The sequence below is a fragment of the Chiroxiphia lanceolata genome, chromosome 23 (assembly GCF_009829145.1).
Source record: "Chiroxiphia lanceolata isolate bChiLan1 chromosome 23, bChiLan1.pri, whole genome shotgun sequence".
Classification (NCBI taxonomy): Eukaryota; Metazoa; Chordata; class Aves; order Passeriformes; family Pipridae; genus Chiroxiphia; species Chiroxiphia lanceolata.
Window position 1 is genome coordinate 4,379,118 of NC_045659.1, and position 27,908 is coordinate 4,407,025.

Consider the following 27,908-nt stretch of genomic DNA (forward strand, 5'->3'; position numbering starts at 1 on the left):
ACCTTGGTGCCTGTGCTGACGTGACCTCCCTCTCTCCTAATCCGAGCCCCGTTTAACCGGGAGCCGCCGGAGTCAATCGGAGCCAAGTGTTTGCAAGCAGGGCCGGTGCCTGGTGCTGAGTGTTTTTATTAGCTCAATACAAACTGCAGCAGAGCACTTATTGATTCCAGTGATCCATTGCCATCAGTAACATCATTTGTAAACTTTTGGGGAAGCGGGAGTGGTAGCAGAGCCTGCTCTATGATCTGAGTCGCTCGGGCATTCAAATTGCCTCTATCAGGCAGAGAATTTACTCTCTAAGACTTGACTCTGAACTTGGCTGGTGGGTCAGGAAGCAGCAAGTGGGTACAGAGAGCTGCAAACTCTTGCCTTTGCCCACAACCCTAGGTTTGCCAACGGGCTGGAGGCCATGTGTGTGCTGCTTAACCTCTGTCTTACATGGGGAAATGAGAGACCTCTTACATTTTTCTCTGCCCTGCCTTGAACTAATGCTGTCTGGAGAGGCTCACGATAAGTAAAATGAAAGAGCTTTGGACCTTTAGCTGCAGGGCTTTACTCGAATTCCCCTGTACTTATTCTTGCTCCTGGCAGACCCCTGTAATTGTACTGTCTCCCTCTATATTTATGCAGATGTATTGTACATCAATCTGCTACTGAGTGGACCAATTTCTTGACTGAAGCTGCTGTTTAGGAGTCCATTAAGGATGTTTTGTTGACCAGATTTGGCACCACTACCCCAAAAGGGAAGAGTTCCCCATATTTGGCTGTTGTGGATATGAGTGAGGGAGTAGATAGATAGATAGATAGTAGATAGAAATATCTGCAGTTCTGCGTGCACACAAAAATGACTTCTGGGAAGCTGGGATAAGCATCTTGTTCCTTTAGCTTTTGAAAATGACAGATCTCTATCTCTTAGAGGAGTTTCTTGCCTAAATAGTGGCAGTGGATCCACTGGGTTCTCTGGGGGAGCAGCAGGTTTACTGCAAATTCAGGACAGTTTAACTGGAATTTACAAACCCACCAGGAGATTGGGTGTGCGCTTTGCTGAAATGGGAATTTAATACCCGAGTTCCCTCAGATGACTTAGAAAGTTTTGTTACGTGTTTTTCAAAAGAAGGTTTTACTAAAACATGGAAAACAACCAGTAAATGTGTTTTGCCAGAAAAAACAGTGAATTTGGGCTGACTGGCTTTTAACTTATTAGTAGCTATGGGATGTTGTGGCCCAACAGAGGATGCAATCATGAAATAAAGCTCTAGTTATCCCCTTCAGTGCAACTTTTACCTGCAGTAGAGTTGTCAGATTGTCCAGTACAATTTAAAAACGCATAAATCCACGTTGGTTTTTTTTTTTTTTCTTGCTACATCTGCAGCAAAACTGTTTAGATGGTGGGCAAATATGTACTTTTAGAGATGCTAAATTGCATGTAGGAGGAGTTAGGAAAAGGAAGAAGGGGAAAGCCAAGGTGGCAGCAGTGATACAGCCTGGCTGGAGCGAATGATCTGGGCCACAGACTCATCCTTATTATAGGCACATCAGCTCTCTGTCCCTGGAGCCACACTTCCAAGGCCATTTCCATAGTCTTTTCTTCAAATATATCTTGCTCTGCCTGCTCTGTCTCCCCTGGTCGGAGGTGGTGATGTCTGGAGGAGTAATTACTCCAGGGATAACGCCAGACTCCGAGATGGACTGGGAGCCACCTGACACTGTCTTGCCTCTGGTCCTGCCCTCCATGGGGAAATTTTAAGTGTGTCAGAGCGGTGGCTTTGCAGAAATTCCCAGCTGATGGGATGTGTGGTTGGGCTGGCTGGCTGGTCAGGAATTCATTAGGAACTTTTGTGTTTGCAGCTGTCTCTCGGATTATATCTTTATTGATCCTGCCTGCCCATGGCCAATGGGAAATATGTGGAAATGATGAAGCTCTTCTGAAGGGGAGTTCATAATCTTGCTCAAACAAAGCCAGGCCCCCGGAGAGAGGGATGAATGGCCTGTGTGTAGGCTATTTTGAGATGATATGGCTATCACATCTTGTTCCCCTTGTTTTCCTGGGATAACATTCAATTACCCCTGCCAACAGCAGCTTCCCACAAGGGTTGTTGAGACAGCTAATTGCTTGCCCCAGTTACTGCAAATGAGAAACACAAGTCAGCTCTGAGGCTGTCTGGGGCACAGGGGATCAGTGTTTATGGCACCAGTTTTAGGACTCTGCAATGGTCCCCTAAAGAGCTGGTGTCTTGAGGAGATTGTGGAGATGGGAATCAGCCTTGACTCCACCTCTGCCGTGGGTTTGCTGCTTAACCATGAGCAAATCACTTTGTTTTGTGGCAGAGCTTGAGCAAAAGGCTGTGGATGCTGTCTGGGAGGCCAAGGAGATGGCAAGTTAAACCAGAGTTTCTGTTCCCCGACCATCAGCAGTGGGTGGCCCACGGGGACACGCAGGAGGCTGAGCTGGTGGCTCTGTGCAGTGCAGTGGATTATTTGGGCTCTGCTGCCCTCCCTGCCAGGCTTGCCTGCCTGGGTGTCAGCAATGCAAGTGTCAGCATGTTCTGCAGGGAAGCTTCTCCCCAGCCCATGTTGTTTTGAGCGTGCCTGGCCAGACCTTGGCAGAGCTGTCAGCAGGTAACAGCTTTCACTTGCTATTAGCCCAGGCTGGGTTTGTGCAGCACCCCAGAGAGGTAAAGCCCAAGCAGCCCGGTATCGATGCCTGACAGGACTTTCCTATTTGTGTATCTGAGCAAGGAGACAACTTGTGAGACAACCACACTTAGCCCCTGCCAAAGCCAAGCACTGGAGAAGTCCCTGATGTATTTAGAGGAACACACTGCCTTGCTGTGTCTGCTTTGGAGAAACGTTGCTAATCCTTTCTGAAAAGCCCAAAGGGGGATCCAAAGCAGCTTTTCATTAGCCAGACAAGCCCTACAAGTTCCCCAGCAAAATACATACTGCAAGGGAGGGATGCTGCTGCAGGCTGAGGGATGGGGGAGTGTGTGCGGGGGGAAGCAGGGGGATGCAGCCTCTGTGCTGGGCAGGGGGAGGGATGTGGATGCCAGCAGAAGGAGCTTTGGAAGGGGCTGGGAGCTTTGCATTTCAGCAAGGGGTGAGAAAAGGTAGGGTTCCTCCCTGAGACTACACCATTTTTGGGTATCCCCTGGGCCTGCGAACCTCAGCGATAGGTACCTGCTCTTTTCCCACTGGAGCTCGTCCAGGCTCATTCCTGGCCTCCCTAATGATGGATAGCCCTCAGTGCTGGCTGCAGGCAGGGCTGCCTGGCCTGTTTCTCTATGCATGTGCAAACAAGCTCCCCCTGACGCAGCGCCTTTATGGCAGAATGACTCCATCCGTGGGATTGGGCTGTTTCTTGCTGAGCCAGTACAGCTCGTACAGGAACTGCGTGTAAACAAGCCCAAACTGCCTGGAAAGCACTTATTTACACTTCCTGCTGCATTAGAGAAGGAAGGGATGTGAGTTCATGTCTCAGTGAGTCTGGCTGAACTGACACTGCCGTGGGTGTATCCTCAGCACCAGCAGATGAGTGCGAGCTGCAGTGTCATTGTTAACAGGGCTGTGCACATGTGAATACTCTGCTGCTTGTTCTCCCTTGTTCCTGCTGAGTATCCAGCCCTGAGCTCCTGTCTCTGCCTTCCCCTGTCTCTCCCAGCTGATAGACCCCTGAGCTGCAGCAGGTTAGATCCCACCCAGGATCAGGCTAATACGTGATGCTAACAGGTTGTCAGCTCTGTGGCTGTAAGAGGATGTGTTTCCCAGGCTGTGGTAGCTAAATCCGGGTGGACGTGACTTGCATGTCCACAATTCCCCTCTTAAGTTGCAAGACTTGCAGTAGCTGAGAGTGCTCTGGTGATATCTGCAGGCATGGCAGAAAATCGTTTTTGGTGGTGGAAAGTGACTTTGCTGTGTGGATAAAATCTTGTGAAATTACTCTGGGGTAAGAACAATTTGTTTCAGTCTCCATCTCGCAAGATACTGATGTTGGAAATGTCCAGATTTGCCAGACCTGCTCTCCGTGCAGCCATTTTAAATGCTGGGTTTGGGGGTTTTCTGTTGTTTTGCGTGGATGTGCTTGTGGCCCTGGGGACAAGAGTCTCACTAAAACAGATAAAGGACTTCTAAATATGCATCTGCTAAGGTGCCAAGGGAAGAGGCCAGGAGAATACCTTCTTGAAATTAAATCCCTGCTGAAGAACTGGGCATATATATACACACACACACACACACATATAAATGTATATATATGTGCATATATGCTAATACATAGAGATATAGGTATATAGATATATAGAGAGGATCCCCACTGAGACAGGGAAAGGAACTCCAGAGCAATATTAATTTAGATGGCTTTCCTTCCCATTCTAGGGTGGTTATTATAGTGCTGTTGGTGTGCAATAAAAGACCTTTCAGTGCCGGGGAAATCAAATAATCTCACGCAAATGTGAAGGTGTCTGGATGGTGTTTGTCCTAATGAAATTGGTGATCCAGCTCTGGCTCTCTGTGTCTCCTTTCCTCCTCTTAAGGTGTTTTTTGCCACTTCATAGATAGATTAATGCCTGAGTGCATTTGTTATGGGGAGCTTGTCATTAAGGGTCTGTCCATTGCTTAGAATTGAAACTAACCTGGCTTTTCTGGCTGGGGATATTTTGGGAGAGATTTATGAATTTTATGAGATGGACCTAAGTAGTAGATAGAGAAGGCTCTGGGTTGGTAAAAAAGTATTTCTCTTGAAGAATAGGAAAATATTATGAACCTTGACATCTCTTTCACTCCAGAGGCAGCCTGTGAACTCTTAGAGCTGGAAAATTACTCGGCGAATGTGCCACAGGGCAATGTTTCCTATGCACTGTTGTGCCTCCTCCTCTCTTACACCCTCTCCCGGTTTGACAGGGCTGAAAAGGCTGTGAAGGAGAGCAAAATGATTTTTCTGGGCTAAGGGAGCTCCAGCCCTCCTCCCTCCCTCCCTGTCAGCACTGCCTGTGTCAATGTCCTTGGTCTGGGCAGCAGGAAGGTGCTGATGCTCGGGGGTACCCGAGTGCCTCAGGTGCTCTGGCAGCCCTGAGTGTTGGAATGCTGGTTCAGCTGGGGGTACCTGGTGGCTCCCAGTACCAGATACTGCAGGGAAAGGTGCACAGAACCTAATATGATTGCCTGGAAGGGTTTTTTCCCTGCAGATCTCAGTCAGTTAGTGACTGACTTGCGTGCTAAAGCGTGAGGTTTTGGATCCCCACCGCGTTTTCATCTCTTCTAATATAGCAACGAGCTTCCTCGTGGGTCTCCTCCATCTCTAATTTCTGTGAAACCCTATTTCTGCTGCTCTGTCATCGCACAGCTCAAACCAGCCTTGTCAGAGGCAAGTGGGATAAAAAGCCACAGACCTCTCCTGTTAGAGACATGCTTCCGTGGGTTTCCTGAGGGCTCGGGGACTGCATTACCAACCCTCTCAGAGAAGCGAATGCACTTTGTACAAACCGTTTAACCTCTCCCTGCCTCTGTTTACCCTTTTAAAAAGGTGTAATACCCGCAGAGATGCTGTGAGGATCAATTACTGTTGCTGTATTCTGAGATCCCTGGATAAAAGGGTAGAGAATTATCCTTGCCAGTCTGCCTCAAATATTGTTTTCATTAAGATTAACACTCTTCAGTAAACAGAACCGTTAAAGCCGTATTAGGTGTTTAATAAGTAATACGGAGTTGTTATCCATCACGGTGCCTTTTCGTGGAGAGCTGTTGGGTAATGCACAGTAACAGGTCTGTTGAAGTGAAGCATCCTGCTCTAATTGCTCTTCACTGCGCGTTTGATTAGCGGCACTTAGGGTTACGTGAGGATGACTGGGTGGACCTCATCAGAATTCCTCGTCTCAAGGGCACGGAAGCAACAGGAGACGCAGGAGCAACATCAGCAAGTCTGGGGATTGTTGAGAGGGGATTGGCTGGGGATTGTTCAGAGCTGCAGAAGCTCTGCTCTGCCTTGCAGCCAGCCTCTGAAATCTGGGGGGGAGGCAGCTCAGGGCAGGTGGGGCGACAGCAGAGGGCTGCAAAGCCTGCTAAATCCTGGGAAAGCTAAAAAAACACCCAAGCCAACATAATAAATCAGGTGCTGTGTTTTCCCAGTGCCTGTAGGCAGTGTCTGTGCGTCCTTGGCACGTGGTTATGAAATCAGAGCTGCTTTAAATGGCATGCTCGGGCTCCACCAGAAATGGGGAGTCAAGCAGAGCTGCACTCCCACTTCCCATCCTGGAACTCTGTGGGGATGGCAGAGTTCACAAAGGGAAGATTTTCTGGTCTGGTGCATCAATGACTCTTTGAATTTCTCTTCTTTTCTGTCAGGCCAGGACCTCTCAAATATTCCTCCTCCTCACTTATGGAGACTGTCCTACAGTCCTGACCGTGTGAAAGGTCTCTGTCTCTCCCTGTATCTGGGTTTTTCTTGCTCAAACTTGGCTGGCAGAAGCCATGGAGCTGAAGAAAAATAGAGTTTTAAAAGCCAACAGCCAGAACTGAGTTCTCAACTGGGTCAAGCCCTGTGCTGACTTACACTGGCTGAGGTTCTGGCCCATAATCTTTTGTGATCTGTCATAAATATTGTGTTGATTTAAAATGAACAGATCTACCTCTAACTTGGCTGAGCCTTCAGTATAAATAATGCTACGTTTGGAAAACCACTTCCATCTTGTCCTTGCTGCCTGTGCAGACATAACTCTGTCTTAGCGCTGATGGTTTGGTAACAGAAGGGATTGTCCTTGCCTGCAATTTTGCTTGAATTTGGAGGGATTTCTTTGCAGTGGGCTGATCTGGGAGGCAAGAAGACCCATGCCTTGGGCTCCTGCCTAGTGCATCCAGCTTACTGATGTGCAAGGCTGGACGTGACGGGGACGTGGCAGCTGTGATTCCCAGCAGGCACGGAGTTATCCGCCGTGGCAACTCGGACAGCTTGTAACTGAGACTGACATTTGAATAATACATATGAGAGCCAGGTGAGTTGCTGAGAAATTACCTCAGTCTGAGAGCATGCCCTGACCCGGTCTGGGTGTGATAGACCTGTCTCTGGCTTCAGTACTGGGTGGCATTCCCAATCTGGAGGAAGGCGGCCACGTCCCTTGGCTCTGCTCGGAGGGCAGAAAGGCAGGCGTGAAATGACAGCTCCTGTAAGCCTTTGGCTTCACATCCCTTCCCGGGGGAGTTACGTGCTGAGATATCACTGACTCGGAGTTCTGCTCTCTGCTAAGTCCCGAGGAAATCCCATTCTGCCCACCAGCCAGAAAAGGAGTCTGCAGGATTTCTACCTGCCTGGAAATAATGGGAGAGTAACAGCAATTAAGAGGACAGGCTCAGTCCGTCTCCCGCTGCTCCGCGGGGAAGATCAAGGCAGGTTTGTCGCCGTTTGAAGACTGGCCTTTGAGAAAATTGTCAGTGAAGATGTTCTGAAATCGCTCCAAACCTTGTAAGTTGCTGCTGGGAATACATAGCGGGAGAGTGGAGTCTCATCTGAAGAGGAGCCAGCGGGGAGCCCGCAGAGAGGTGGCAGAGCTGGCTCACCATGGGGGGCCTGTGGGAGCTGACTCCCAAGAAGATGTACCAGGAGGAGAGGGTTAAAGCTGGTGAGAGAAGAAGTGAAGAGGGAAGAAGTTGCAGCAGGAGTGTGTGGGACCAGAGCAGCAAGAACAAGGCTGGTTTTTGCTTTGAACTGGGGGTGAAAAGAGAAGGGCAGTGTTTCCCCCTAGAATTGTCTCCTTCCTTTTAACCCCCATCTTCTAGAGTGGGGTGAAGGCTGAGGAAGGCAGGTGGGATTGTAGAGCTGCTCACACAGAGTTGTCCCCAGGCTGGCAGTCCTATATAGAGGCAACATTTAGCCAGGTTTTGTGTGGTGAAAGCTCTCTGGTAGGGGGGAGGAGAGATATAGGAATATCTCCATGCCATTGATGCCTCGTTAGTGAAGGTCCATGAGCAGCTTTGGGCTTTTGGGCTGACAGTAGCCTGGCACAGTGTCCTTAGCTGGGCCTCTCATGGATGTGTTGAGGAATGGAGTATGTGGGTGAAACCATGGGTTTTTTTCCCTGAACACGAAGACTCAGCAGGCGCAGCTGTCCCCGAGCCACCAAACCATCTTTGCCACCTTCTCCATCACACATGCTGGGGGGTGCCAGCATGGAGCTGCTTGGGCAGCGTGTCAGCCTGCAGCCCCTGTGGTTTGCAGCCTTCTGGCACTTGGATGGAGCTGCCCAGAGCTCCTTGGGTTCAGCAGGTTTTTAACAGCCTGTTGAACTTCCAGTGCCCCAGTGAACTCCTGCCAGCCCCTGGGGAGTGGTAAGGCTGAGTCCTCCAGCCCAGGAGCTGGCACTGATTGGCACCAGGATTTGGCTGCTCTGAAACAAGGCAGTGCATCTCAGGGCAGCTCTATCCGAGCTCCCTTTGCTCACCAAGCTGCACCAGGTTAGGCTGTCAGAGTGCCTGTGTTAAGTCCTGGCCCTGGGCGTTGGCAGAGAGAACGCTCATGGAGACCAAGAGCAGTGTCCATTGCTTGCCAGAAAAGGATGCAGTCCCTGTGCATCAGTGTCTGGTATCTCTTCACCTCTGCCCCAGTGATTTATTTAAACCCTCATTATGGAGGAGGCCAAGCCCAAAATATGACTCCAGCACTCTGCAGGGCTGAATTAAACATGTGCCATTGCTTCTTGCAGGCTCTTGCTAATTTTTGTGCAGGGAGAGAACTCAAACAGATGGCCCAAGTACCACTCTCGCTGTCTCCTACCTCCTTCCTAAATAAATGAGTGGTGCAGAGAGAAGTTTGGGGTGTGTAATGTGCTCTCAGAGTGTACAATTTCCAGGCAAGGCTGAGGCTGCTGGGGTCAGTGTGGATGTTGCTCTTACACCCTCTTGTCTTGAGATACCAGTTAATTTATGCAGCACTTGATCAGACTCTCATTACTGGGAGATTCAACAGGGACAGCTAGCAAGGGTATTATTTTATTTCCTTGCTCCATGTTCATTTAGTTCAGTAATTTCTTTCCCTCAGGACACTGTGGCTCAGATGCAGCATCTAGTTTTTCAGTGAGGTCCATCTTTATTTTAAGGTTGCAACAGGCATTTGGTTTTCCATCTGGGAAAACTCCTCTCACCCCTATCACACCCCACCCCCACCCCCCCATTTTGAAGGATTTTCTTCCCATGGTGATGCTGGATGCTTTCAGTGGGGGTGACACATGGGAAAAGACCTGGATCAGAGGCAATGCTGGTATTAGGAAGTTGTCTTCCATCAAACAGGTCCATGTCCTGAGGACACTGGTGGCCCTGCCATCCACTGCTCTGGGGTGGCAGAGGGATGCAACCACCACATCCAAGGGCTTCAGCCAAGGACAGGAGGTCAGACTGGGTCAAGTCCCATGGAGATCTGCCCTGCTGGAGCCTGGCTGTGTCCCTCTTGGCCATCCTTCCCAGGTGGAACCTGCTGGCTTCTCCAGACAGCAGAGGAGGGCGGGAGGCAGAGGTGATGCAGGGAGGGACAGCAGCCGCTGGTGAGCTGAAAGTGCTGACATAAATTAATCAAACGAGGCATCTCACAAGATTGAATTAGGTCCTGATTTATGACTGCAGTGCTGCTGCTTCTGCAGTTCCGATGCTCCATGCTTATTCCTCGCCCCCTGATTTATGGGGAGGCTACTGCTGGGAAGGGGCCCCTGTGGAAGGAGTGGATGGATGGAGGGATGGATGGTGTTACCAGCTGGGCTAATACCAGCCATCACATCCTGCTGGTCTTCAGGATTTCACCTATTCAACTGCTGCATCAGCTCAATTCTGAGGTGTTTTAGATGCATCACGTAGCTCTTGAAATAGCAGTGCCCAGAACAGGAGGGAGCCTTGGTCTTGCATCTTGTTCATCCTCTGCCTACTCAGCATGACCAAGAACGGCCCTACTTCCACCTTCCTGTGACCTCAAAGGTCTGTCCAACCCCTTCAGATTGGCTTGGCTTGTGAGCGAGGCTGGTTTATCTTCTGAGAGATGTTTCTACTGCCTGGGATCCGAATCCCTTCATTTCCCTTTCACTCTGAGAGCTCCTGTAGCTACTGGGCTTCCTTGTCGTGGCTGTCGAGGGGAGCATGATTTGTCTGGATGTGTCCAATACGTTCCCATGCTGTACAAGGCAGCAGGTCATCAGAGCATAAAGGGGCTGAGCAAGAGCAGCTCCTCATCCTTTGCATTCACAGAGGAGCCAGAGCAGCTTGAAGGAACGTGGTGCCAGGGTGGCTTCAGAGAGATTTCTGGGGACCTCACCCCCATGAGGAGGGAACAGGAGAAGATAAAGGGATTGGGTGAAAACTGAGTGCTTTGGCAATGGACAAGCTCAGAGCAGAAAGCTGGTGTGTGGTCACCGAAGGGAAATCTCATGGACAGCATGGAAAATAGGAACATGTAGTTTCTGTGGGATGAGTTAGAGGAGGAGGAGCCTGAGGAACAATGTGGAGGGTCTGTGGGGCAGGTGAGGACAGGGATTTGGAGAGAAATGAGCATGGTGCTCCCTACCTTAGGGCTGTCTCTTTTGCCTGCTGTCCATATAGGATTCATTCAGCTTCTTCCAGGTAGGAAAAGCATTTTCCAAAGAGCCAGCCCCTTCCCTGGCAGTGAGTGTCCCTCTGTGTGATGGCTGGGGTGGGGAACTGGAGGGCTTGGCTTCAGCAGAAGGGCAGTAGCCCACAACCTTGTTTGCAGCGATGTTCCCTGGGTACCTGGCATCAGAGACGAAGAACAGAAACAGATCCTCTGTCTTCCTGCAGCATATTGATTTTTTGCTCCCTGCTCCGGCCTTTTGCTCGTCCTTTTCAGCAGCTGGCGGTGAAATGAAATATAAGGTTTGAAAAACTAAAAATACAAAATGTGACAGCTTCATTGCTCCGAGTGATGGTATTTCGAGGGGAAGCGTGACCTGCAAAAATGGAGGTGATGCCATCCTGGGCTGTCTCCACTCGCTTGGCCAGGAAGGGAGCAGTGGAAGGGAGGATCTTGGGGCTTTGGCTGTGGAGTTGTGTCACTGGGAGTGACCCTACTCCTTCTGTGGAGTCACCCGTGGCTTTCTTTGGAGGTTTGGCCACGGGAAGGGATGTCTGCAGTCCCAGGACGTGGGATGTGTCAGCCTTGTCCCTGCCACAGGGGTTGCTTGCCATACCCTTGTGTCCCCATCTGAGCAGTGAAGGTTGTTCTAGGACCCTGAGGTGATGAGAGCAGGGATAAACCCTAACACCCCATTGCTGTGTGTGCTTGGAGCATGTTTTAAGGCTATTTACAGGCTTTTGAGTGGTTACTAATTAGCGAGTGCCGCAGCTCACTGCGACACAGCAGCCGCCTTCGTCGGAGAGTGCCCAGCAGGGTTTAAATTACTTGTCATTTGCCTTGTTTTCCTTGGCCATTTGAATGGTTGACTCTCTCCTAATTGGCATCACAACCACTGGGGTGACAAGCTCAGAGGCTCTTGATTGGATTCCTTATTTTTTTTGGAGGGGGGGAAGCCTGGCAGATGCCGCAGAAATTAAACAACGGGATTTAATTCCTCTGCGTCGTTTGAGAGACAGGCGAGGCAGAAGGGAGAAGTCCCTTGGGTTTGCCACGTTGGGGTGAACTCAGCCTGGGATTTGGGTGGTGCAGGTAGAGTTTAGGCATGAGGAGCTTCATCCTTTGCATCCTCCCTCGGTGCTGTGGGCTCCTGGGCTTCGGGAAGGTTCTGCAGAGGTGGAGGGCTGGAAGAGCTGTGCAGTTTGCACTCCTGTGCTGTACCAGCAGAGATGGGTAATTGTGGAAGGTGTTTCAGGGTGGTGGATGGGTTAATCTGTGCATGCCTAGAAGGGAATTACACAGCCCAAAAACCTAGAGCAAGCATGAAAGCTGCCCCCATGCTATAGTGGGCATCACAAAGGCTGTGGGGCTGGAACTAGATTATGGGACCACAGAATGATTTGGGTTGGAAGGGACCTTAAAGCCCATCTAGTTCCAACCCCCCTGCCATGATTTTTAAGGTCCCCTCCAACCCAAAGCATTCCATGATTCTGTGACTGTATGGGATGGCCAGCTCCGGTCCCAGCTACCCATCTCCTACCTCCAGCTTTGCTGGTGTCCTCACAGCCCCGAGGGGTTTAGGATCCACATGGACCCCGGGGAGTTGCTGTGAGAGCCGAGCTCAGCGGTGCAATGTTGTTGTTATTAAATGCGAGGGCGATGAATGGGACATGACACCTGTGTGTATGATTCAAATCGAGTCATCCCATTACACGCTGTAAATCAATAAACAAAATGTAGCCGCTGACAGCATTTACAGTTCCCCCTATTACTGCCAACCAGCCCATTTTCTGTGCATGAAAGAGGCATTTACACCCCATTTAACTGTGCTTTGATGCGGGATCCTGTTCCCAGGAAGAGGGGAGGCTTTGACAGGTGACATTAGGAGAAGGGGAGATCTACAGCACTCATTTGCAGAGACCTGAGCCGAGGGTTGTGAAACACATCTTCACCTGTTTGTGCTGTCCATCACCCTAATTGATGATGTTCAGGGTTGGGAAATAGAGCTTGGACAGGGGTGAGGTGATGCTGGTGACGCTGGGATACAGCATCCAATGGATTGTGGCCTCAGGAGAAAAGGAGATGTCGTTTTCCCTTCTGTCCTGGCTGGGATATAAGCTTTGTCTCAAGCTGAGTGTCAGGGAGAGAAAGGACAGGCAGAAGCAGACTGGGACACGCTCTGAGAGACATCGCTGTTGGAACACCTCAACTGTCCGACTTGATTTTATTTAATGGGCTCTGCAATCTGGTGATTAATCTGGTAATCACAGCAAATGTTACAGTCACGGCTGGCAATAAAAATATAACCTCAAGTAGATACAAACTCTCTTCTTCTGTCTTTTTTTTTTCTTTCTTTTTTTTTTCCCTCTCTGAGAAATTGTCAGTTGACATCTCTCGCCTTTATGAGAGACGGCAGGAGGGAGAGGGAGATGCATGTGATGGGAAAACCTGATCCCTGCTGGATCCTCTGCAGGACTCAGAAAACTTCTATCTCCTTCCTGATGCAGTGGAGCTGAGCAGTTCCCCCACCCACCCTGAATTTAGGCAGAGTGTTTTTTCGGGTAGACATGGATGGGGAGCGGATCAGCTGCCCTTGGAACTGCAAATTGATAGTTTTGTCTCGTTTCCTGGAACTCCACCAAATGACTGGATTATTCCAAAAAGCACAAGAAAGGCCTGTCTTTCCCTCTGCCGGCCTTTGTTGTTGCTTGATTTTTTTGTTGGTGTTTTGCTGCTGCAATTGGCTACGTGGATGAAAAGGGCAGTTTGTGACCAAGAGGGAGAGACGTGGTTAGAAAACAGCAAAGTGGAGCAGGGATTTTGCAAACTGTACTGCTCGGGCATCCTTCTGTCAGGATAGGGACATAAATCCAGGCATGTTTTGCACATTTCCCCATCACGTTTTCCTGCAGATTTCCACCAAAAAAAGTCCCTTAAGCCCCAAAAGGCGGCTTGGCGAGAGACAGCGCTGGTGTTGATTCTGGAGGAACAGTATTCCCATATGCTTTGCTAGGTCCAGATCTGCTTCCAGTAAATATCCTCGGCAGCCGGGATTGAAGTTCAATTCTCTGCCAGTCATCCTCATCTAAGACTTGCATTTATTTATCCTTTATAATTCCCTTGGCCAATGTCCTGTCTTCCCCCAGCTCCTTGAAATTTTATCGTAACCCTCGTGGGAATGGGGAGGTGAGGAGCCTGTGTTCCCTGGTTCTGAGGGATGCAGGGGATGGGGATGGCATTTCCAGACTGACTGGATGCCAGCCCTGCAGGCTGGAGCCCGTGGATGTGGCAGGGAGCAGCCTGTCAGATGGGGAACAGCTCTGGAGCTCATGCAGGAAATAGGAGAGGAGATGTTTCACTGCAGCTTCTCATTAGAAAAGGTTAAATATATCAAACCGAGGTTGTTTCTTCCTATTAAAAGGGTTGGGTTTGATGCTTCCTTTCTAATTAGGAACAAGTCGAGAAAGATTGTGAAACCTTTTGTGTGACTGTGTTTGAGCTGTTTCTGTGCTGACTCGGGAGCAGTTTGCATTTGTGTGGAAGGGCCCTGGGGCGCTGGGTGGGAGCAGTGCCATGTCCTCTCCTGGGGTGGCCACAGAAAAAAATAGCCTTGGACTTGATGAGTTCCAAGCCAAAAAAGCTTAATGTCATCCAAACAGTGCCTGCAGACTCATTAAAGCTCCTGGAAGGTGACCCAGCTCTCCTGCAGCAGCAGCAGGGAGGGGAGCTGCAGGTGTGTTTACCTGCAGGCACAGGGAGCTTTTGCACCCTCTGGCACCAGCTCCATCATTAATGTTGCCTGATTTTACTTTGCCACCTTGGGAAAGATGTTTTTTAATGCCTCAGTGTCCTGCCTGCCCTCCCCTGCCCTTCTCCGGGCTGCTGAGCACCATCTTTTAACTTTGAAGGAATTGTCACCCTTCTTTCCCATCTTTCCTTGGCTGTCTGTCACCTTTTGCTACCAAATTTCCTGGACTGTGAAATGAAGCTTTTATTATCTTCCGAGAAGGGGGGGGGGAGGGGGGCAGAAATTAAATTAGTGAAATTAAAAAGATGATGATGATGACGACTGTAACCCAACTTCAACCCTTTTCATTCCGCCTCACGTAGCGAGACAGCAGGCTGTGTTCTGGGGCTTCTGCTTGGATTGCTGGAAAGAACCGAACTTTTACTTTCAAATTAACCTGTCAAATCATATATTTATAAAGGAATGGAAGGCAGGAGAATGAGGGTCCCGGATATTCCCACGCATCAATTAAGGGGAAAATTAATTACAATTTACTGGCATTACCACATTAGAGCTCCCTTCATTAGAGAGCAGCTCACTCTGTGCTCTGGAAAAAGTTTAATGAGGGGGTTTGGAGGGAGGGAGGGGCATCCCAGGATGGCATCCACTTGGAGTTGGTCTCTCCTCACAAAAGCAGTTTTGGGATGTGAGGGCATTGGACACTTGAAAAATTGTTCCTTTGACCTTGACAGAGCCCATGGCTTGGGGTTGGGGCAGGGAAAAGCTTGTTCTCCTTGTCCTTGTCAGCATGTCTCACCCCATCCTGGCACTGCATCCTTGGGCTGATGAGATCCCTGCTTGATCCCACTGCCAGGGAGCCCCAGAGGACCATCAGATCTTCCACGTGTTTATTCTGGGGGTTACTGAATATTTAATGGGCCTAAATTAGTGCTGGAAGGAGCCCCCGTGCCGTTGTTCCCCCAGTGTCCCTTTTGTGGTTGCTAAATGGAGAGACCTGGAGAAATGGGACCTGGGGGAATGGCTGAAAAGCTGCTTTTCCATGGGAAAGCCAAGCTCATCCCTGCTCCAAACAGCAGGGCCATTAGCAATTTGCTGCTGGAATAAAAGGTTGTGGCACAGGCAGAAGCCACGGGGTGAGGCAAGGCACAGCCACAGGGATTCCATCCAACCCCACTTTATTTTGCACCCTTGGGCAGTTTTGTGCCGTGGAGGGAGCAGCTGCAGAGGGGGAAGGTCAGAGAAGGCTTTGGAAGGGACTGGGAAGGAGGGGAGGCAGATTGTGTGCTGCAGGGAGAGGGAGGGGTTTCGTGAAACTTTGAGGAAGTTTGGAAACAGATGAACCTGGCACGTGGCCACCTTGCAAAGCCTGCTGTGGGTTGGGTTTTTTAATATTCCTGGCATCATCCACGAGCAAAGATGAAGTTCACGGGCTCGGAAAGCCCAGATTCAGAGGTCAAAACTCAGGCAGTGATGCAAAGTGAGGTGCCAGATCCAGACTGTGAAAGGAATTGTTTTGCTGGAAATCGCCCTGGGATGGAGTTGGCATCCCTGGGAGCTGGGAGCAATGTGCCTGCGGGGCTTTGCCTGGCTCTCATGTCCAGACAGCAGAGTTCCCTGAGGGAGAGTGCCTGTTTTCCAGGCAGCTGGGTCAGGGATATTTAATATTTGCCCTGGGAAGGTGAGATTGGGTGCTTGGAGCAATGATCCAGCTACTGGGACCAGTCCCAGACAGCTCATTTTCCAACCCCTTGCCGAACGAGGCTGGTTTATGGCCAGGGTGTGCCAACCCTTATCAAGGACACTGCAGCTGTGGCAAGAGGTGCCAGGGGCAGCGTGGGAGGGAGGGAGAGCCCAGGGCTGTGTTCCCACTCCCTGTGTTCCTGTGCCAGGGTGGTGGAGAGCAGGATCCAGCCTCTGAGCTGCTGCTGTGCCTGTGGCCACTCAAGCTGGGGAGACTTGGGATGGATACTCTGGGAAAGGGGCTGCCTGGGCTGGAAGGTGCTGTGCCCTGCCCATGAGCTGTCTTGGCCAAACCAGGTGTCTCTGGGATTGTCCCCTCCATGAATCTGTCACCAGATTCCCCTTCAGTGAGTGGCAATTGCTGCTGCCAGTGAAACCAGCCATGAGCCTGTGAGAACTGTCAGGAAAGCTCTTGGCAGCAGCTCCAGGCAGATTTACACCAGTGAAGGATCCAGCCCTCCTCAGGAGCTGGGGGTGGGAGAGGCACTGGGGTTAGGGACCCTGAAAGCACAAACATCCCTGTGACAAGCTGTTTGAAGCCGAGTTGATCAGAGAAGGTGACAGCCCTGCCACATCTGGGAACAGTTTCTGTGTCCTCCTTGCTGACAGGAGGAGTTTGATTCCTTTAATATTTGATGCGTTCTGTCTTTTGCAATGTTTGTTTTTGGCGTTGTGGGTTTAGACTTGGATTTTTTTCCTCTTTTTTTTTTTTTCAAACTATGCTGTTCCTCAGAACCAGCTGCCCATTTGCAATGTGGATGGGAGCTCTCTGCAGGAGCCAGGGGAAGGGCAGGCAGTGTGACAGCTAATGTGACACTTGGGTGCCTGGAAACTCTGCCTGACCTGTGAGTTTGCTGCTGCTTCTCCCCATCCTCGCCCACCCACCTTCCCAGCAGGAGTGAGGTGGTTGCCTCCTCTTGCAGGCAGGAAGGATGCAAGGGATGCTAATAAAGCTTTTTTTCCTCCCCCTGCACTCAGTCCCCTCCTGTGTCACTCAGCTTGAAGCTGGGAGGGGTAGGTGATCTCCTGGGACACTCCTGGACCATCTTGCTTCAGATCCCTTTTTCCCAGCCTGGGCCCTGCTCCTGCAGGATAACAAGCTGCTGGCAGCTCCATTGGAGCCATCCCAGCAATTGAGTGCCCTTGGGCTCAGCATGACAGCTGTGGCACAAAGCACTGGAGCATGTCCCACCTGCAGGACACCCTGGTCCTGTGCCTTCTCCCATTCCTGCTGCAGATGGGCAAAGCTCCCACCTGGAGAGCAAAATTTCCTGCAGTTGGGGTAACTTCTGCTCTCCAGATGGCTTCTTTCCCTCTCCTGGCACATCCCTGTGGAGGCAAACCTTCCTGTGTCTGGAAACGCTGAGCTGAGGTTGTCTCTCAGAGGAGAGGGAAGGGCAGTATGTGCTGAAGTTGCCTGGGGGCATTTTGGGAGTCTGTGTGAAGAGAAACCATTGTGGAGAGTCTAGAGAGCCTCTGCAGGCAGCAGGACAGGGTGGCTGTGCATTTTGGATGGGCTTCTGGAGCAGGACCAGGTTACCCTCCAACAGGGAGCTTTGCTGGCCACAGTCCTGGTGGGAAGGCGGGAGCAAGACCCCAGGGAGGAGGAGCACAGGCTGTCCCAGGCTCGGCGCTGGCAGGGTGAGCTCTCTGCCACACAGATACTTCCCCTGCTGACATAAATTTAAGTGGGTGCCACAATCTCTGTGGGCTCTGACATTCATTGCCACTCTGATTACAAGGCAGAGCAGGGAAAACTCAAATTATCCAAAAAAAGCAAAAAGAGAAAGGGAAAAAGTCGTGCCTTGCCAATTGAGGTTGGGGTGCTGTGGGGCAGGACAGGAGGCAGAGCTGCTCTTCTGCCCTTGCCATGCTCAGGCAGTGTTGTCCAGGCTTGTGTTTGAAGGTCTGCCCTTGGGGCATGGTGGGATGGAGAGGTTCATCACTGGGATTTGGAGGCGTGGGTGCTGTTTGAGGCCAGAGCAGAATGAATCCTGGCCGTGCGCTCGCGGGCATCGCTTGGGCAACTGTCTTATAAGTGGTTTGTGGAGAAGTGGGGCTGATGTGGGAGGTAGTGGGGCTGGGTGGGGATTACAGCTGCTTGGCTGCAGGTCAGGCAGACAAATCCTGCTTTCTGGTTGCTTTCTGAAAGCCTGGCACGTTGTGCCTGACAGCAAAGCTGTGGCTTGAGCCTCCTAAGCTGAGGAGCACAAATTTCCCTGTTTCCCGCTCTGGCTGCTGAGCTGTTGGCCATCTCTGCCTGAGGGTGCTGGACAAACCTAACTGCAGCTCCGACTCGCTGTCAGTGCTTTTGAGACTCTCTGCCAGCATTTCCATGGGGATTTTGCTCCTGCCCATCAGCTGGGAGGAGGAGGAAGGCACTGCCACAGTTGCCTGCTCCTGTATCTGCCCTCATGCCCCTAGAGTGCATGGGAAGGGACCCTGGGTAGCCATTGCTCCTCTCCTGCTCTTCTCTCCCTCCTCCTTTTCCTCCTCTCAAGGTGCATTTCTACATCTGTCGGATACGGCAGCGTGCCAGCTCGGTTAATTACAGTCTGCTTACCTGAATTCCCCTGTGGAATTCCGGCTGGATAATGGTATCCTTCACTGGCTGGCCTTAAAGAACCACAGGCAGCCAGATCCTTCTGCTTTTGGGTGTAAATACGGGGTTATGATGCTCAGAGCTCCCCCAAGGCAGCAGCAGGGCAGTCGTGGCGGTTGTCCCTCAAGGCTTCTGAGCTGGTGTTGTGCATGTTCACTCCAGAATGGGTCTGGCATCCATCTGTCCAGGAGAGCAGCCATCAAGGAGCAGAGCTGGAAGCCTGAGCAGTGTAGGAGTTGGATGAATGCACTTCTGAGCTGCTCTAATGGTTAAGTGGACAAGATAATGCGATACTTTTTATTCCTTATTGGCCCAACTGATCAGTTGTTAATGCAGGCGATTTCCAGCGGCGCCTGTGATTTGCACGGATACAACAGAGTGAGATTTTCATTATTTGGTGGGGTGCTGCTTGATCTCAAGGGCTGATGAGAAGAATTCGGGGCAGATTTTGTGCAGAGCTGTCCTGCCTCAGCTCTGTGTCTCTCTGGCGCATCAGTAGCACAAGAGAAGTGTTTCACCTGTGTCTTGTTGGATGATAAAGTTATCAGTGTTCACAGTTACTTTGCTGCAGTTGTGGGCCCTGGATAAGGGGTTTTTTTTGGAGGCAGTGTGTGTGATTTTTGTTAACAGTGCCGCACACTGATGAGAGGCGAGTTTGACGCCTCGAGAAGAGCAGCTTAGGAGGTGCTGACGTGGGAGGTACTCACTCCATCACCCCTGCTCCATCTCTGGCCCCTTCCAGTCCAGCCAGGCAGAGGAAGGATGCCTTGAACCCCCTGAATTTCTCTCACTCCATGCTGGCCTCCAGCTCGGTGATCCCTGGGGAAGCAGTGTGTTCTGCAGACCCTGCTTAGCTCATACTCTAAAGCAGCTTTTCTTTGCTCCGACTGATTTTTTCTGCACTCTCTCTCTGGAAGACGATGTAATCTCTTTCCTTATTGACACTCACAGCAGATCCTTATTGAGAATACACTCCAGGGATGATGCTGCAGCTCAGGAGGGAGCTGGGCCATCAGGTTATTGAAACCCCATTATTATTTGGGATTGCAGTTCCTGCCTGCTCATGAACTGGATGAGAGTGGTGTCCTGGGACCACAGTGGGCGACCTTGGTAATGCAGATTACTCAGGAAGGGTTTCCCATGCTCTGGCATTCCCACTCCATAAATAGTAGAGGCTTTGGTGAGCTCCTGTTATTGGGAATCAGTCCATTCTCCAGAACTTTGGGATTCAGGGCTGCTGGTGACAGGGAGGATTTGATATTCAAGGCATAGGGGCAGGAAGGCATAGCCTGAAAGGTGTCAGTCCAATCTCACTGGCCTTTGTGCCTTTATTTATCTGAAATCCCACAGAGCCATCCTTCACTGGCTTGGATCAAAATTCATCTGATTGTGGCGTGGGTTTTGCAAAGTAGTTTTTTTCCTTAAAGCCCCAGTTCCTGCAATGGCACAGGAGTCTCAGGCTGCCTTCTCCTTCTAATGAGAAAGTTTCTCAGGAGGTGAAGCAGAGCTTTCCTAGGAAAAGGCAGCTGTGCTTCCAGGCAGGGGTTTGTTGCCCATAAGCAGCTGGCTTTGTCCTGTGCCTCTGAGCTTGTCCATGGGATGCTCCGAGCCAAGCCCAGCCTTGGTTATTGTGCAGAGTAATCATATAGGTGTCTCATTTAAACTAGGAGTGAACCAGGGCAAGGAAGTAACTCTGCAAACAATCAACCTCATCTTCTCCACCCACCTCCTGTCATCCCATATTCTGGCCTGGAAAGCTTGAGGGAGTGCAGTACCTGCTGCCCCCAACCCACGGGAGGACCCGGTGTGCAAGGTGTGCAGGCTGGAGGCTGCCCAGGAGCTTGACTTTCCTTCTGGCCACTCTGCCTTCAGCAGAGAGAAGGTGGCCTCTGGAAAGGCTTACAGACTCTCGGCAGGTGAGGGAGCACAGCGGGCACAGCCGAGCCAAGGCGGGAGGGTCGCGTGGCAGCGCTGGGCGCCGGCTGCCCTTGGCATATGGCGCCGTTGTGCTTGGGTGCCTCGTTTTAAAGAATTATCAAAGAGCCCGTCCATCTGGGCCCCCTCGCTGCTGCCGGTGCCACGGGGCTCCCACCAGATGGTTTGCAAACGAAACAGCTTCGGCTCGGGAGGGGAAGGAGACCTGTCCAAAGTGTGGTGTGGCTGGAGCTCGGCACCGCGAGCGCAGCGCTGGCGGGAGCAGCTTCCCCGTGACGTGCAGGGGTGGTGTGACTGAGCAGGCAGGCTCTGCGGCTCTTGGGGGTGTTTGTGCCCCTGCAAACCTCCTCGTGGCTGCGCTGTGAGGGCTTGGGTGGCAAATCCTGCCCTGGAGAGCTGGCTGGGAGCTGCTTGTCCCTTGTGCCTTGGGTCCGTGTCCTCAGACGCACACGCTCCGCACGGGCTCCTGGAATGTGAGATCACTTTGCAGAGGTCAGTGCTGAGCAGTTTAGGGAATGGCTGATCTGCTGCTCGTATTACCTGAAGCCTTCCCTGAAAATCCTTCAGCCATCCAGCCGCTGACCCTGAGATGTGACAAGCTCACAGCTCTTGCCAATAAAGTAGCGACTCGGTTTGAATAATATCTGACAATTACGTGCTGAGCCCCAGCATTATGCAATATTTATGCATGTGTCTGGACTGTAAAACAGTGATTATCTAAAAGGAGTAATTGTTTGCAGCCTTACACTGAATTTCTTTTCTTCTTTGGCCTTGCAGAAGCCACACTGTTAATCAGCAGTACACACGCCACTCGTTAAATGCTCCCACTAAACCCAGACCCACGATTAGCCCAGAGGGGGCTCCGTGGAGTGTCTTGGTGCAGTGGCACGAGGCTCTGTGCACAGAGGTTTATTTTACTGCCTCAGGCTGTCAGATAGCTCGTGCTTGGGAAGCGAGGCAGGTGAAGAGGGTCCAGCACCCACCCCTTCTGGCTGGGCTTGCGTGGGAAGACAGGCTTTGATGTGGTGAACAGCAAAGTCACACCACGGGTGAGAGGTGCCTCAGCAGAAGGGCTGAGCCTGGGTGCCCAGAGACTAGGGCAGTGGCCAAGCTCCCCTGCTTTCACCCTCCCTTTCCCTCCTGGACACTCAGTCCTGCTCCTGTGCCCTTGGAGTGGAGCAGTGATTGAAATCTCTCTTTGTTCCTCGCCCCCTCTGCCACAGCAGCTGCCTTTTATTTCTTTTTTCCCCCCTTCTCTTCTTTTTCCAAGTGTTGTTCGCTGTCAACCTGGGCCGAGGAGGAAGTCAAAGCTGAAGAGACAAATGTGGGCTGTCAGATTGCAGGGGTGGGGTGGGAAGGAGAGGGCAGTGAGTCCTCCTGCCCTGCCAGCAGCAGGAGGAGGTGCTGCAGAGCACACAGGAACCCCCGTCACGCTGGGGCCAGAGGGTTGATGCTTGTTTCTGCAACAGAGAAGGAAAGTCTCTATTTTGAGGAGAAAATAAGCTTTTCCATCCCTTTGGTGCTCTGCAGAGGCAGCAGCGGGGCAGCAAAATGTTTTCCAACTTGCACTCCATCACCAACCAGTGACAGCGTGGTCACAGGATATATCCCAGTGTAATTCCTGCAGGGATGCTTGGATTTGAGGTGGAGGAAGGCTCAGGGGACCAGGCAGCAGAGACAAACAATGTGCCTGGTCAGCAGAACAGGCAGTGGAGCTGGAGAGGCCAGGATTACTGCTGCCACAGCTTGTTAACATAAACTAATACAGGCTGCTGCATTGGACACAGGGAGATAGGAGGGAGAAAAATGGGAAGCGTGTGCAGGAATAAGGGCCCAGATAATGAACCTGGCAATGAGAATGCAAAGCAAAACAAAACAGGAAGAAATGCTGTTGTTGCAGAGTCTGGGCTCTGTCTGCTCCAGCTTCTTGCTGGTTTTCAAAGACTTTTTTCGTGGCTGGGATTGTGCTTTCCACTAATGCTGGGATCCCTGCTTCAACCCCAGAGCTGTGGGAAGAGAGGAATGTTCAGTTTGAGGCCTCAGTGGCACTAACCCTGATTCAACCAGAGTGTGCCACCTTCACAGTTGGGGTGCAAGCAGGGTGATGCTTCCCAGCACCTCCTGGGGCTAGAGCTTACAGCAGGAGACATGTTTCCCATGACCAGGATGGGCTGTGTGCCCTTTCCAGCCCATATAGGACTAGTTCCTTGCTTCTAAAGTGATGAACTGGCTTTGACCAGTGCTTTGGGCTCCCGCAGCAAACAGCTCCTGCAGCTGTTCCTGAGGAATTTGGGGTGAGGGGGCTCCTTGCACATCCTGGCAAGGGAGGGGTGAGGCAACGTGCCATGCAGATGTCACCCTGGGACGTGCTGGGTCAGTAGATCACCACGCTGAGCTGCTGGGTTGGGAGAGGACAGGTGATCTCCAGCCCCTCGTTTTTGGGGTATGAACAGCGTGGAGGGGAGTTTGCTGCAGCGTGTGGGACCAGACACACCCACCCCAGCAGTGCAGGGCCAGCCCTGCTGAAAGGCAGAGCCGTTTGTATGAGATGTGCTGCCTTCTTGCCTGAAGGGTCCTCCTGCCTTCTCACAGGTCCCTCAGCCGTGGACAATTCATCTGTTTTTATGGTGATGACGGAAGAATCCAATCTGCAGCCTGTGGCTGGAAAGTTCAGAGCCACGCAAGGCTGGCTGGGGAGGAGAGCAGGTTTTATTGATGGTCTGGGCTCCTGGATGTTGTGTGGGAGGAATCTTGTTAATGGGTCCCTTGGGCCATTGCCTCCTGACTCTGCCATATCTTCTTATTCACCCGCCTCAGCTCCGATGGTTTCTTTTTTTTGTATTTTTGTTTGTTCGGATTTTTTTCTCTTTTCTGCTCTCTTTTAGTGTTGTAAAGGCTTTTAAAATTGCAGCAGGAGGGAAGGATGTGGGGCTGGCCAAGGCACCTCCCAGCCCTTTCCCATCTCTCTTGGTGTGTCCTTCAGTGACAGAGATCGCCACAAAAGATGTTCTGGGCTTTGTGATGTGGCTCTGACAACACAGAGCGATGGCCTTGGCTCCAAGGTGACCAGGGAGCTGTTGATGGGCAGCAGCCCCATCAGTCTCTGGTGTCAGTTCTAAGGGGTGAAAGGATGATCACTCACTGCTCACCTTCCCGAAACCATTGCCAGGCCACACTCTGCAGCTGGAATTGTGAGTCATTCTCATGGGAAAGCTCGAGCCTCCCCTGACGGGCCTCACAGGATGTGCGGATCAGGCTCCAGCTTTCTGGCCCAGTTTTGATAATTAATTGATAGTTGAAAATGTTTGACAAACAAACAGCAAACCGAAATCAAACCCGCTCACGTGTGCATTAACATTTCATGCCGCCCTTCTTGTTTGTTTGCTTTTAAATCACAAAACGCTGTGATACATTTTTAATCGGAAGCGCTATTGGCTGTTTCCATCACTATTTCAATAACTTCCTCGATGAAAAAGGAGTTCAATGCGGGAACGTAATGGGATCTTTTAGGAGGTGGGCGAGGGGTTTGTGACAGCCGTTTTCACTTCTACAAAGGGCGGTTTTTGTCAGGCAGAAATATATTTAAAAACATGCTTAGAAACTCTCTGAGCTCTCGGGATGCTCTTTGATGGCTCTCGGCATCGCAGGGTGGCACAGCATGAGCTGGGTGTGCTGGGAGGGTGGGGGGTGATGGCTGTGTTTAGTGTCCCCAGGGCAGGGTCCTCGGCCCTTCGAGGGGTTGTTTCCTTGCAATCACATCTTTCAACCCTCCTTAAGGTGCTCTCAACAAGAAAATCCTCCCTGCTGGCTAAACCCAGCGACTCGCAGACAGCTGCCTTATCTTGAAAGCTTAACTAAGGTTTTCCCCCCTCTCCTGTGAAGGCAGGAGATGAAAGGCATGTTTGTGTGTATCTGTGTGGGTTTGCAACACGGTAAATAGTGGGTAGGGAATATTAATACAGGACTAAACCCATCCCTGGCACGAATCACAGGGAAGACATATGTTGCGACAACTTTCCTAAGGGAGTTCTGGCCAAGGTAGATACCAAGTGTTCCCCAGAGGGAAGGAGGAGGGAATGACAGCTCTTTTCTTTCCAAGACTGATGTAATTAAAGAGTTATAATGTCCCTTAACTTCCCTGCCCTTGGCACTGTTGTGCACTGGCATATTTATTTATTATTTTTTTAGCACTGATGAGTGGCTAATAGGTTTTATGTGAAGAGGCAGGAGGCCCAGAAATGCAGTTCAGCAGTGTATAGAGAGAATATTATTGTATTTCCCTGGGAGTGAGCATCCATCCATCCATCCATCTTCCCTGTGTGACTGACTCTGTGGCCGAGCATGAGGTTAAACCCACTTGTCCTTCCTGCTGTTGCTTAACACACTGAACTTTGTCGAGAGAAGCTTATTTTAATTTAATAGAAAAATACATTATACATAATGCTCCCCATAATTTTCCCTCTGATCTGAAGGAGAATCTACTGGTCTAATGCATCTGCCCAACCCAGCCCAGGTACCTGCAGATTTGTTGCTGCATGGCTTAAATAATAACAATAACAATACCAGTAGCAATAATATCCTTTGCTGCTGTCCTTGAGTGACAAAGATGATGGAAAATGAAGTTGTAGATAGCTGGAGATGACAATGTGAGTATGCTCTACCCATCTTCCAGGTTATTAGCAGGTGTCAGTCACTGGAAGGAATCTAATCATTTCCAGACGCAGCGATGTCTCCGAACGTCAGCCGTGCTGCTGTGGCTGCAGAAAGCAAATGGTTTTATGGGCTCAATTCCCATTTCTGCTCAGAGCTGTTGTTAGGGAGGCTGTAATGGTGCAGAAGTGCGTGGCCATGTTGCATTATCCACTGCAGTGGGGTCCTGACACCCCACTCCTGGGTGTCACCGTGTCACATGTGCAGCACCCGCTGCCTGTTGCTTCGTGAAGCTGCACCACCCATCCCTTCATACCTTGCTCTGCTAATGGCCCTTGCCCAGTTATCCATCTCTCATCCTTGATTAATCTGGGAAAGGTGGCAACGGTGAGACTGTTGCCATCGAGAAAGGGGGAAGCACAAGAGGTCTGTTTCCCTCCTCCCCTTCCCGACGCATGAGCTCATGTGGAGCAAGTCACGGGGGCACAAATTCCTCCCTTGGAATCAGCATCCTTGATGAGCAGTGGTATAAACATCAATAATAATTCCTTTTTGAGTGAACACAACACCCACAATGGGTGTCAAGCCTTGCTGCTGTGGGGGGACTTGCTCCCACATGCCTTTCCTGGAGGGTCCGTCTCGTCCGGAGGAGCCGGGGAACCACCGGAGTTCATTGTTTTCCAAGCAGGTGGTGCTTTGCGAGCTTGAAGTGAGCACCAGATGGGCAGAGATGATGAAAGAGGCATCGGCGTGAAAGGCTTCCCTCTAGGGTGTTAAATATTACATTCCCCGAGCCCGCTGAACTGCTGAAACCAATAGAACTAATTAGGGAGCCGGGGCCGGCGAAGGACGCGCCTTGGCTGGAGGAGATGCCAGATCCCACAAAACCCTCCCTTTGTCTGCCCCAGCATCTGGGGTGTGCCTGGTGGACAGGGCACGCTGTCCTTTGGGGGGATGGCACTGGAAAGGGAGCGTGCCCCTTGTCCCAGGGCCCACCTTCCAGTGTGGATGGGGACTGGGAAGTGGAGGGGTTGGTTTCCCCCCATTGTAATCTGCTAAGCAGATTGAGAAGACCTCATGGGTGTTTGGCTGTGGAGAGCTGTGCTGTGTCCTCATGTGTCATGTGTGAGGTCTGTGAGGAGTTTCCAGGGGCAGGGAGTAGAGTAGGGCTTGCCAGGGTCGCAGGGGCTCTGGAGAGCATGTTAAAGCCACTGTCACTGCGTGCCTGCTCCTTTCCTTTGGTGACAAGCCAGGCTTTGTAAGCAGGGCGACCCGGTGACCCCATCAGCACAGGCTGAGCACAGTGTCCACGTGGGTTTGGCTGCATTTGAGATCTTGTCTCTTGACTTTCACATGCTGCTCCCCAGCAGTGCCCTCCCTGGGTTTGATGAGGGGCCAATGGGCACTGCCATACCCCCCAAAATCCATCTTTCCCTAGATTTCTGTCTCTGCTGCAGGAGCTCCTGCCCCAGTATGCAGCAGAGCCGTTGCCTCGTCGTGAGTGAGAGTAAATCTATTACTGTGCCCTTGTCAGTGCAGGGTCCTGTTCTCTTAATGGGCTTGTTCAGTGCCGTGTGCCAGCAGCTGCCCTGGAAAGGGGTAGAATTATCCAAGCCAGCCCATGCCATCTGTGCCCTCAGCCAGAGCTGCTTCATCTCTTTGTGCTGCAAGTGCCCCTCTGCCTCTCCCTCCCTTGGCAGCCCTTGCGATGGAAATAATAGTAATAACAGCAATAATAATAATACTAATAAAAGAAAAGGAATTAAGACAAGTAGGCAAACATAAAGATGAGTTGTTGCATGGCTTCTGTGCCGATTCTGATCTCAATGTCAAGGGAGCATCATTCCAGCCTAATGGCATCTTTCCGTGAGAGCGCTCTGTAGCAGTCATAAATAAACATGCCGGCTGAAAGGCACGATAACAAAAAAATGGAAACTGAGGAGCCCGGGATCTTTATTATTGAGCGGACAAAGCATCTGTGATTAGCAGGAACAGGGGGAGAGGAGAGGGTAAAAATAAAAGGCGACCGATTGTGTTGCTGCCTTGTCCGTGTCAAGAGAGGATCTGGCTGTGGTAGGTTGACAGGTTGTCTGGATAAATAGTTTGGGGGCAGAACACACATTTCTGATGGAACTTTTCTTTTTTACAGCCAAGATCAGGAGCTCCAGAGGTACTGTCAAGGACGGACGAAGCTCTATAAATCAGGACAGGCTTTTTTGTCTGTCTGAAAAGTCTTATCTCGGAGTTCGTCCAGGCAATTTTTTGAGGTCTCTCTAGCTTCCTCCCTGCTCCTTATCAGAGCGCCACAGCTTTAAATGCAGATAGATACCCTCTAATGGAAGCACAAGCCAGAGCCCTCACTCCTTGTAAGTGCCAGCTCGTAATTTAGTTGTGTGCCCTTTGGCACCGGTGCATCCATCACGGGAAGCAGAGGCAGCATCACCTCCTGGTGCGTCCCCACCTGCGGTGGCAGTGGGGGCTCAGCCATGGTGAGGGGACCCCCAGCTCCTGCCCTCCTTCCTCAGTCTGGGATGAGGCACCTGTAAAATGGGCTGAGGCCAGTGGGTTTTTTAACTCCGCAGTTGTGTTGAGGGGATTAAGGAACGATAAAGAAATCCTCCCTGGTATCTGAGGCAGCAGGGTGGAGATGGGCAGGATGTGGAGTGGTTTGCTGAGCAGCC

At 51.1% G+C, this 27,908-nt stretch overlaps 1 protein-coding gene across 5 annotated transcripts in view; it reads left to right on the top strand.

Annotated features, from left to right (window-relative positions):
* OPCML (opioid binding protein/cell adhesion molecule like) overlaps positions 1-27,908 on the top strand; it is a 334,646-nt gene that overhangs the window by 138,456 nt on the left and 168,282 nt on the right. The window contains exon 1 of one of the 5 annotated variants that reach the window (XM_032709425.1): positions 23,686-23,768. The exons of the other annotated variants lie outside the window; for them this stretch is intronic. The gene's annotated coding sequence lies outside the window, so the exon portion shown is untranslated. Of the gene's footprint in view, positions 1-23,685; positions 23,769-27,908 lie in introns of those variants that run through there. 5 annotated transcript variants of the gene reach the window in all.